Consider the following 12,104-nt stretch of genomic DNA (forward strand, 5'->3'; position numbering starts at 1 on the left):
GCAGCTTGAACTCAATGTCTTCACCCTCCTACTCTCTTCCTTGCATCTGAACACAGGCTGTACCAGCTGGCTCAGTGTTCAACTTCTTTGGTGGTTGGTTATGGTGCGTCCTTTAAAAGTAGCTTTGTTAAGAAACTGCAGAACATCAGCAATAACAACACTGGAGTATGTAACAATGTCTGTTAGTCCCATGGCTGTTAAGTCTTGAGACAAAGCACTGATCGAGGTACTCTGATGTACCTTGTGCCATGCAGAGTCACCAAGACCCAGCAATCTGCAGTGAAACTGTCCTCTGGTTTTTACCTCTGCCACAGTGTTTGGGGTCAGGTAGATGTTCAGATCTTTCAAAATTAGAAACAGAAATAAAACCCAGGATTTCTCACAATTTTTAGAAGCAATATTTTTTAAGAAAATTAATTCTTTTGTTTCTTTATTTCCAGTCACATTTATATAATTTCTATCATTCTAGCGTCTCTATACGTAACACTACTGACTAGGATTCTGGTCAGCAAATGGATTAGTCAGCAGCAGAATATGAAAAAAAACTCTCTTTAGGTACCAGTGTGTGCTTGGTCTTAACCAACCTAAAAGCCTTCCCTGTGTTCTCTGCTACTGCTTGAGACAGCATATTGAGCTCAACCGGTCTTTGGCCTGAGCTGGGCCAAACATTCTTGTTCTTTGCTTCCTATTTATGTTATTTTCCTTAATTAGAAACCTAAGGGGAGATCAGAACCGTTAAACCATGAACTAGTTATAAAACTGTTCCATGACACAACAAAATCTACCAGCAAAAGAGTAACTTCTACAGGATCCTAAACCGAGTCAGAGATCAAGGCTTTGTGTGTGTCCGTATGGGCTCAAAACCCTGCTACTGCTGCATATTCCTGGTCAGGAATGGAGGTGGCAAACCCTGGGAAAAAACAGGACAGGGACCACACAGAGACGCAACTTCAGTTTGCCACTCTTACTCCACTCTTACAGCTGGCACCCATACCTGTGTCTTGAACAAGAAGCCTTCTGCAAAGGTTTCATTCAGAAATGAGTAGTGGTGAGAAATGGAGATGCTGTGGTTAAGCATGAAACAATCTAATTCCCATTACTCTTGTAACAGTCTGTATGTCAATACAGCTGGGAATGAGACAGACAAAATATAGTTTAAAAAAAGAAAGACTTTTTCTTATGTCTTTTTTCTCTGCCTGTTTAATTACATCTGGCTGCAGAGACAATATATTAATGGTAAAAGAATTTTTTTAAAGACTCCCACCTTTCAAGTAAAGCCAGGCACCTTGGTCAGATTCTGAGCAGTCTGAAATGAGTTTTCCTATCTAAGCAGTGTAGCTTTAGTACCCAGGAGGGGATTTTTTGTGAACACTGGCACAAAAGCCATTTTCACTGACGTCTGTGCTGAAACACCCATTACACTAGAATAAGAAGGATTAAGCCTGTGCTGTTTTCTCTTTAAACATGGAGCATTCCTGTTTCCACTGTACAAACTCTGTATAAATTTGCATTTAATCCAAATTTGTCTTCTATCAGGAGTAGAAAACAAAGACAAATAAAAGGCCTTTTCTTCAGCTTTCTGTCAAGTGTGCTGCAAAGTTCCAGAAATCGCTCACAGGTTACCTTACCTTTTGCAGTGTAAAGTTTATAATTAGTTTTAATTAGACCTAGACTAGTACCAAGCAACTTTATTACTTCTCTAATTATGGCATTAATAGTAATTATAGTATTAACAGCTCTCACAATTTTACAGGGACTCATCTTTTCTTAACACGACAGCTAATCTTAAGGCTTAGATTTACATGCTAACATATGAGATTGAATTCTCAGCTTACATTTTTTACTAAAATCAGCTTCTAGCTGTTGTGGTTGCAAAGAACAGCTGAGGAGTGTAACCTGGCTCCACCCTGAATGCTAAATACAATACCAGCAGAAGACAGAAAATATTGTTTAAAAAATAACAGTAGATAATATCTGGGGACTGTGGAGGCTGGCAGGACTATAGTCCCTCCTGGGCACATTTATCCCAAATGTTATCTGGTACATGACAGTGGGGAGGATTTGCCAGTCCACAGTCCCTCTCTCTTCTCCATTCTGCTGTGGTTGCCAGAAACCGTCACATGTCAAAGCTCCTGAATTTTCAGCACTCAGGGTTGGTAATACTGTAGTCCCACTTATTACAACATGACTTCAGCAAATGTTGGCAGAAATTACAGAAGTGAATATCGTATCGCAACGCAACCACTGGAGTCACTTCAGAAATTTCCTTTGACTTTCAGAAACTGAGGGATGCTTCAGTGGTTCATTTGTGAAACATCTTTGCTTTCCAAATAGGCCTTGTATGAGCTCATGCATTAACAGTCATAGGAGGTGCTAAAGCACTTATTACATAATTAAAAATATATTTTCACCATTTCCAGGAACCTGGAATTTTCTGACAGATGAAAAATGATGCAACAGGATGCTTAGATCATGACAGGGCACTGACTCTCACTATGAACTCCTGGTAGCCCTTATAAGAAGGGGCTCCATTTTCAGTTTGAGTCTCAACTTTAGCATAAAAGAAATATAGACATATTAATAATTACATAGCAAAATAGCAAATCGTCATGACTTCCCTTTTCTTCCAGGTGTATCCCCAAGAACTTTAATTTATGTTCATCTTCCCCTTCAAAATAGTAATAAACACAGGTAAGAGAATTATTTTTCATAATGATAACAGTTGTAGTGACATACATGCACCGAGAGTACAACTGAAATTCTGTCAATACAGAATCTCATACACAGAAGCCAGCCTGCTCTGCTGGGATCTCAAGCTTGATCAGAAGGAGCATGGCAGTAGTTAGCACAGTGCCAAGCCTCAACTACACATCCTCTTAAAAAAGGTTCAAATCTGTGTGTGAAATACCATGTAAATGTACACTTAGTCAATGGAACTACTAGCAGGAATAACTTCTGCGCTCTGCTTTGCTCTCCTCTCATTAATGCCATGATAACAGCCTGGTACCTGAGCAACGTGCATGTAGATAGCACAGAGTGCTTGTTTTCCCCAGAGGAGGAAGTGTGTGCAGATCAGAAGGGCAAGAAGGGCTTGTTTGTTCTTTATAGACACATTGCAGGCAGATGATGTTTTCTGACTTCCTGGAACATTTCATTCAGAAGTCTTGGGCCATTTCTGGAGAAAGACCTGTTTTCCTCCCTTCTTCTGCCCTAAAGAAGCATTATCTTTATGTACAGATATCTTACTATTAAAAAAGATGAAAATTTTTAACTACTGTCATCCTCTTAACTCTCCAGGCGTTGCTGTAGATTTCCTGAGCCCAGCTCTGGTGCAACTGGAAAAGAAAGGACATAAGGGTCTCGGATAAAGCTGGCAACTTATGTGAGTTTTTGCAGTATACTCCCTAAAGGCTGGAGCATTGCAAAATGTCTTTCTGTTGCCGTCAACAATATTTCCTTTCCCCAGAAAATGGGAGGTAATGAACAACACCTTTTTTCGCCAGCACTTTTCTTCACCAAAGCTGCAGGTAACTTGGCCAGTGCAAGAGCTGCAGTCCTTCATCTGCGGTTCCTGAGTAACCTGTTCCACCCAAGGCCCGCCGATATTGCATGTGGCCACAGGGATGTAACAAGCTCATACTGCATTAAAGGAGAACAATGTCTCATGTTGCCATCAGCTTCTTATTTGTTTCACCTCAAAGGCACCTCTGAGACTGCAAATCCAAGTGCCAAAATGAATTCTTACAGTTGCTGAAACAGAACAATTAAAAAAGTAAACTGTCCCTCAAATACCGTGCGTCTAAGTGATAGGTAAGGGGTTAAAAATAGAATATTCCATCTAATTCCACAAAAATTACAATACAGTGACTCCTGAAATAGAGCAGATTTGCAAAAGGTGTTATAACCAATTTCTGCCTCTCTCTGAGGAATGCTTAACCTTTACAATTCTTTTCTACTCTGCCTCTGCTGTAAGTCACTCACTGAACACTTTAGGTGTATGCGTTAAAAGCATGTCACTTGCTGTACAAAACTGAGATCACAAAGTTAATTCCCACCTATCAACAACTAATGATAGCTAATCAAATAGATGTATTTCATATGAGAAAATCAATTAATGTCTGATAAAAGTATTTCTTGAATTCTAGATTATTAATACAATTCCAAAACCTGAGAGTAATTTCTCAATAACTTATTCTCAAACTGAATGTTAGTGTAGATGTTTTTCCTTCTCTTCAGTATCATGCTATAGTTCTCTACTGTCTCTTTCTCCTGCACTCGTCTTTCCTCAACTGTGGCCAAGGAATAACTGGAGATCAGTATGTAAGCATCAAAGCATTTTCCACACCACAGAATAGATGCTTTCTGGTTATTGTCCACATTGAAATTATTTTCCTACATTGCCTGATCCTAACACCAACAGAGAATGTTCTTATGACCTAAGTACTGTGATGGACTGCATTGGTTGTTGCCTTCTTCAAGTTTATGTAGAAAGGCTACTGTTGTTCCCTGTAGACTTGTTGATCCCAGTCCAATAGTGTGATTCTGGGTTTTAAAAGACATCACACATCCATTGCTAACAATCACTGGTGCTAAAAACTGTGACCGTTCTATCTACCTACCTGCATACCTACCTACCAACCTCCATACCTTTCCCTGTCATGTCTTAAACCATCTGCAATTCCTATTAGCGCAAAGCAAATCACAAGTATGTGACCAGATTCTCTGCACAGATACTCAGCTACTTAATTTGTTGACCAAGGATTTTGTCCTCGATTATTACAGTATTATTGTGAGTACCTGAAAAAATGGTATATGCAATTTTAGAATTGCAAAAAAAATAGTGTCCTGCCTCCTTTGTATAGAAGTTGCCTGACAAACAAGAAAATGCTGCTTGAATTTAAGTCACTAAGTTACTACCGGGTTTTTCCCTTTACTTTCAGTTTGGTATGTTATTTCCCCCACCCCCAGCACTATGAATGCCCTAAGTAATGGTGACAGTTCAAATAGTTGCAACAATTCGTTTCTTTTGTGTTTCCTCCCCACATTTTCTCAGTGACTATGAAGATTTGCAAAAGCGTATCATAAACTTAGGTACTCAAATCCCACTGACTCTCTGGATACATTTACTGTAGAAAATGTGATTTTCTTCTTAAATCACTTGACATGTCATACCTCTTTTTGCCTTTTTTATCCTCACGTGGAACAGTACTCTCTCTTTCCTTATATCCTTTTTTTAGTTTTAATATTGTCTGTAAATACAGGCTGTATGTGTAACGGAGTCTATGTAGAGACATGTCATGTGTTGCAAGTTATTAGTTGACTGGACAGATGTGGATTTACTGGTGGAGAAGGGAGTAGGACTACGAGATGAAAACCCCTTCTTTCCACTTCTCTTATTTAGCCCCAGCTACTGCTCGGTGTCTGCATGTAATTTAGATCCAAATTCAGCCCTACACTGTACAACAGTTAGCTCTAATCTGAAGGTTGAGTAGTGACATTAGCACGATACTGGACAATTAATGAGGTCAGGCCACAGTAATACTGCTGTGCAATTTCTACTCTGGAGGTAGTGGACGGCCTACCAGCTTGGAGCGCAGAAGTCGAACTTCTTATTGTCCTCTCAATCTAAGGAGAGAGACACAAAGTCCCCATCTTGGGTGGCTGCTCTAGTTGTATCATAACGTAAATGAATCATTGTCTTATAAAATTTAGATTTTTTGATTTTTAATAGAAGTGGGATGTATTTTTCCTCTCTATTGTTTTGCATTTCTCTCAAGGTTTGATCTTGGTCAGCAATTCCACATAGTATCTCTCAACTGGAAATTTTTAGGAAAGTTCATTGATATGCTAATATTACAAAGTATTTCCTGATGAAGTCACATAAATCACTGCTTAGTGAATTATATATAAAGAACAGAGTTCCCTTCTCACAGCTACTACATTAATAATAACAGCAATAAAATCTGATTTTTGGCATTAATCTCTAAATCGACATCCATGCAAAATGAGCCAGATGCTTAAGGAAATTCTATATAGAGGAATCATACTAATTACACAGTTTATAAAAATCTTCCTTTTACTAATGTTACGCAGGTTTTTTCCTGGATTGTGGTAAAATAACTGCGTCATTCCACAAAGCAAAAAAATCATCTGGCCTTCAAAAAAAAAAGTAAAAGAAAAAACATTGTCAAATGGGCCATTTCTGGCAAAACGGAGTGTTTCCATTGCATTAGAGGAAAGCAAAACATGGACATAGAGTTTCCACCATTCTCTTTCAGTGTCATAGGGGAAGTAGAATAAAACGATGGGAGAGAAGCTGCTCTCATCCAAATTTCCCCTTAAGAATATATGAACTCATAATGGAAAACCAGACTGTCATCAAAAGATATTTTCACAATCTCTCTGTTTTAATATTTAAAAAATCCTCTGATGGATCATAGCAAACTATCCCATCATGGAAGTTCCACACAGATGTGTCTGTGCTCCATAACTGGCATCTAGGACTCTTGACATAAAGGTTGGGTACCGTATTACTCCATTTGCCCTGCAACAATAGCTGAGCTAAGGCAATTATGTGGGCTGTATGCATGTGTGTGCAAACATACACCATGTAGTAGGTCGAGAGAGGTTCTCCTCCCCCTCTACTCTGCCCTGGTGAGACCGCATCTGGAATATTGCGTCCAGTTCTGGGCCCCTCAGTTCAAGAAGGACAGGGAACTGCTGGAGAGAGTCCAGCGTAGGGCTACAAAGATGATCAAGGGAGTGGAGCATCTCCCTTATGAGGAGCGGCTGAGGGAGCTGGGTCTCTTTAGTTTGCAGAAGAGGAGACTGAGGGGAGACCTCATTCATGTTTATAAATATTTCAAGGGTGAGTGTCACGAGGATGGAGCCAGGCTCTTCTTGGTGACAAACAATGATAGGACAAGGGGTAATGGGCACAAGCTGGAACACAGGAGGTTCCACTTAAATTTGAGAAGAAACTTCTTCTCAGTGAGGGTGACAGAGCCCTGGACCAGGCTGCCCAGAGAGGTTGTGGAGTCTCCTTCTCTGCAGACATTCAAAACCCGCCAGGACGCCTTCCTGTGCAACCTCATCTGGGTGTTCCTGCTCCGGCAGGGGGATTGGACTGGATGATCTTTTGAGGTCCCTTCCAATGCCTAACGTTCTGTGATTCTGTGATTCTGTGATTCTGTAAATGTGTATTTATAATAATTACTAACTATTTGTGTTTAACAACTGAGCAGGCATCTAAAGACTACCAACAGGTTGGACAGATGTTTAAGTTACACATTAGTGACATCATAGTCAAAAAAGAAAAGCCATAACACATGGCTGACATAAGCAAACAGACAAACTAAGATGGGTTGAGAAGGAACTAGGCAACATGTATGTAAAGTTACTCGTGCCTATATTTATCTGCCCAATGACTGAATGCAGCTCTCAGGTTTTCCTGGACATGGCTGACTTGCTGTTAAACTTGTGTGTTATCACAGAATTGAGTTTCGGAAACGGTCTTAAATGGGAACCAAGTGTTGCCTTACCTTGATTCAGGCTGGGCTCTTTCTCATTTGTGAAAGCAGAGCTGCCCTAAGTGCTTCCCGGAGGCTGCAATCAGAACAGGCTGAGACTACAAGGGGAGAGCAGTGTCACTGTTCGCCAAGGCTTCCTCCCTGCTCTTATTACAAGGTTTTTCCTGGGAGAAGCAGCAGATGAATGAGAATATGGCACACAGCCCAGCCTCCTTCTGACACGCATTTCAAAGGCAGTCAGGGATGAGCATCAGGAGACAATTTTGACACCTGGAACAGTTTGAATACCTTTCACTTGCCTGTGTCCCAGTCGTTTCTGCCTCATCTTTCTCAACATGCTTTTTCTGACTGCCGTTTTCTCTTTCTGAACAGTGAAACAACAGCAACAAGAAGTTGTCAGTGTCTTCAGGCCCACCTCTGGCAAAATGGCCTGGAAAACAACAGCTGTTAAGACAGGAGTGGGAATATAAACAGTGTGTGTGAATGGAGGCCCCAAAACTGCCTGAGAAAACATTAGTCCCAACTGATTATGTAAGAGTGGAAGACAAGCATCAGCCAGATGCAATGACAGTACGTGTGCTTGTAACCTATGCATCCTTCCTATGTGTGTGCATGAGAGTGTGTGGATGTGTGGGAGGGGGGAAACTAGAGCTTTTGGGGATAAGTGGAGGCTGGAGAAGTACAGCTATTAATTAACATTTTGGAAGTGTCTAGTACTCTGGCTTATCTGTTACATTATTGATATGGATCTCAAATGAATAGTTTACTGGTTCCTGGCAAATTCTGTGTTATGAATAAACCACTTTGATCCAGATTCAGTATGCAGTATGTGAACGGAACAGTTTTTCTCTGTGACAGAGCTGCCACTTCAAACCTGCTTCAGAAAGCCACACTCCCAGCTGGCAGCCTCTCACTGTGCTCCTGCCCAGCTCTGGGGCTGAGTGTGAGCAGCAGGTTGGGCACACTGGACTCGGCAGGGACATCATTATGCCCATCTGAGACTGCAGTGCTCTCGTTTTGTGTTTTGGCAGATGGGAGTGAGTTAAAGCTCAGCTGCCAAAGGTGTACGTGATCCTACTCAATAAGTGTTTCTTTGAAGAGGATGGCTAGGAGAGAACAAGATTCCATTGGCAATACTGCACTTCTGTGTAAAGCTTTTAGCAGAGCTAATCCAGAGCTCTGAAACGACCCTCCTTCAAATTAGAGCATGCCACTCTCTCTGTTGTCGTGCTTTCCAGATGTGTGACAATAAACAGGAACTCCCGGCATTGGGATCTGCTGGGTGGGGTTTGTAACAAGTTTGCCTCACTGATAATTTGGGTTGTTCCTCCTTTTGTTTTATGTTCTTGCCGTATTTGAGAGCACCAAATATGCAGCATACTGCAGATGCTTGTGTTGTTTCACCTGTGTGAAGGAATTCGAAGGATCCTTGCTGGATTACTACATCATAGCTTTGATCTTCAGGCTGTGGGAATACTGTTACTAGAAAGCACACAGGATAGGGTCATGTCTCTTTATGAACTCATAAAACATGTCAGGTTGAATTTCAAACCTTTTTTTTAATTTTTGCTTTTATAAGCAATGTATTTCTTCTTGCTTACAATTTTTTTGTCATCTTAGTCAAGTTTGGAACACAGTTAGAAGAACAACTCAGTTTTGGATTGCCTGACAAATGAAGTGAATTGTTTTCTATTTCACAAATAATAAAAAATTAGCAGAAACTTTTTCCTCATTTTCAAAGTATATGCTATGTATGGAGCTATTCTTATGCTTGAGGACCAGTATAAAAGGAACATCCCTCTATAAAGAAAAAACAATAGGTTATATTTAAAAACTGCAAATTAAAATAATGTGATAATCTCAGGGTTTTATCTCTGAGGCAGAACTATTTGTTTATTTTTTGGTTGGCTTAAGTCTCAGTTCTTAGGATAAATACAATTCTAAAACAATAAGGAAAAATTAATTTTCTCTTAGCTCTAATTCTGATTGATGTGGTAGCTGAGATTTTATTTCATGTAATTATCTATTTCGTGCTTACCACATAGAAATAGATTTCGTTTATTTAACTTTCTCTTTCTGTCTTCATTCTGTATTTCCCGTCAGACAGTTTTGGAAGTGTATTTAGTCTGTATTTACTCTTCCCCAGATGATGAACAGGCAGTACGAGAGAGACAGAGAATCAAGCAGGAAAGGAAATGCCTCTGGCGTACCATAAAGGTCACTGTAACAATCTCATAATCTCATTTCCTCTTTAAAGTTTACCTGGGAGTCCCAAACTTTTTTTTTTTGCTTTAGCCCTGCCACTGTGTAAAAAAGGAATTCAAGCCACGTGTTGCAATTCTGTGGTATTGCGGTGAAACGGAGCATCCCTTTCCTTTCAGAGTTCACAAGTATTTATAAGAGAGCCAGCACTTCGCTTCCTTCAGATCACAAAACCAACCTGCCTGGCAACTTCAGCATCACAGGAAAAGGTGAGAATTCCTTTCTTCTCTAACACTGGGGCAATACAACTCTGACAGCAGCTGCTTCAGATGAAACTAATGAAAATTTTAAATTATTTCTTTAAAAGGATATTTAAATAATTGTCATAACATTTTTCTCAGGACAGTATATGCTTATGTGTCTGAAGTTAAGCATATATTGTATATTTGTACATAGCTCATAGATTTGTTTAATCTATCAGAATAGCTAATGTTATAAGGTAACAATCTTTTGTATCTTACTAATATTAATGTTTCTGGGGTGTGTGCATCAACAAATAAGTATTTATGGTCAGGCCGTTCCCTGCTTTAAGAAAAATGCAACACCATTGACTTGGCCCTGCCTTGAGCTCAGGCTGGTCCAGATGATGTCCACAAGTCCTTTCTGACACAGATTATTTTGTGATTCTCAGTGAAGGTATCTGTGCTGATTTACAGCAGCTCATGGTCCAGAGCACAGGGAACACATGATGTTGGTATACTGTCCTCACCTATGAAGTTATCGGGCAATTGCACTGATTAGTGATGGTCAGAAACGGAGTTTATTTCTTATTGTTTTTTTTGATAAAATTTTGAGATAGAGGGAGGTGGTGGTGTTCACCCCCCCCATCTCAAAAATGGAATAATTTTCCATGGAAATTGTTACTTTTTTCATCAAAAACATGAATCATGAAGCTTCTCCCTAAAACCAGGAAAAACTTATCTGTCTTCAGGGTTTCAATTTTGATGAAAGGTTGACACAGAAAAGAAGGCAAGTTTTATACCCTTCTCCTCCAAGTTCTAGTTGGTATTTCAGATATTGGTTTTATGAAGCATAGCGATGAATGCCATGTTACAAGGAAAGAAATTAGCATCACTCAGAAAGTTGCAAAATGTGTTTTTCTTTTGCAAATTATGGATAACCCTACCTGCAGTAGAAAACAATCAGAAGCTAAGAATGTTTGCCTTTTAATGAAGCAATATACTGCTGGTAGGCTGCCTGATAGTACCTGGCTTTCTACTGAGGCTCCTGCCTCTCTCCGAGTACAGACGCAATGTGAGCTGGTTCCTCTCCTAGATACTCGCCTTTCACTGAAAAAGGCTTGTCTGGGAGAAAAAAAGTCCAAACCACTGAATTTTGTGTTTTTCATGTGCATTCAGACTCCCATTGTAGTCAGAATAGACTTTGAAAGACACTTTCACCAGTCTCTTTTTCTAAGTCATACTCCTGTTCATTTGGCTTAATCTCCAGTTGAAAAAGTTCTGCAAGTACATCTCAATGGCTGTCATGTATGTTTTTTATGCACCTGGTGGTTACTACAATATTTGGCAAATATGTTTTGTGTTTCATAAAGAGCTCTAGCTCCATTTTGAATTCAGGACAAATATACATTTTTATGTTGTATATATATCTATATATTTATATATTCTCAAGTGAGATATATGTGTATGTCTCAAATGAGCATAACAACAATTATATACTTATCCAGCCATTGCTATAAATACAGCTGTGGCTGTGGCACTGAATCCAGTGGAAATGTTGCCTGAAATTGCTTGCAAAATTAGTTAGACTATGCACCCTCAGGTGGATAGTGGAACTAGTAGCAGTGAGGCAAGCGTCAGTGCTGATGCCAGCTCTACACTGCGTTATTGACACTGATGTCACTTTTCTCACAGTCCAGCAGGTATCCTTCATTTTATTCACAGTCCTTTGTTTCAGGAGGACTACTGACATGCTTAAACCAAGGAATATACATATAAGCTTTGTATGACTGGAATTTAATGTCCATTGGTCCTTTAGTCCAATGTCTCGTCCATGCAATGAGTCTCACTGGCATGAGCAGGACTCTGCTCGCATGAGGAGTATTTAACTGAGCTCCTGACTGTATAAAACCCATGCAAACGATTTCCTCTGAGTTCCATGATTCTTCTCTAAACTTGTCTGCAGTATGAATAACAAGTGGATCAAAATCTTGGCTTGAGCTCCAGTATAAACATGATACTCAATTTTTATGCTGTCTTAGGATGGGAGAATGTTTCTTAATTCACTGGAACTCGATCTCAGTGCACACGCAACAATCCTCAATGAAGTTTAGTAATTTATTTTTTTCCCTAC

This window comes from Mesitornis unicolor, unplaced genomic scaffold (assembly GCF_000695765.1).
Source record: "Mesitornis unicolor isolate BGI_N332 unplaced genomic scaffold, ASM69576v1 scaffold3726, whole genome shotgun sequence".
Taxonomy (NCBI): Eukaryota; Metazoa; Chordata; class Aves; order Mesitornithiformes; family Mesitornithidae; genus Mesitornis; species Mesitornis unicolor.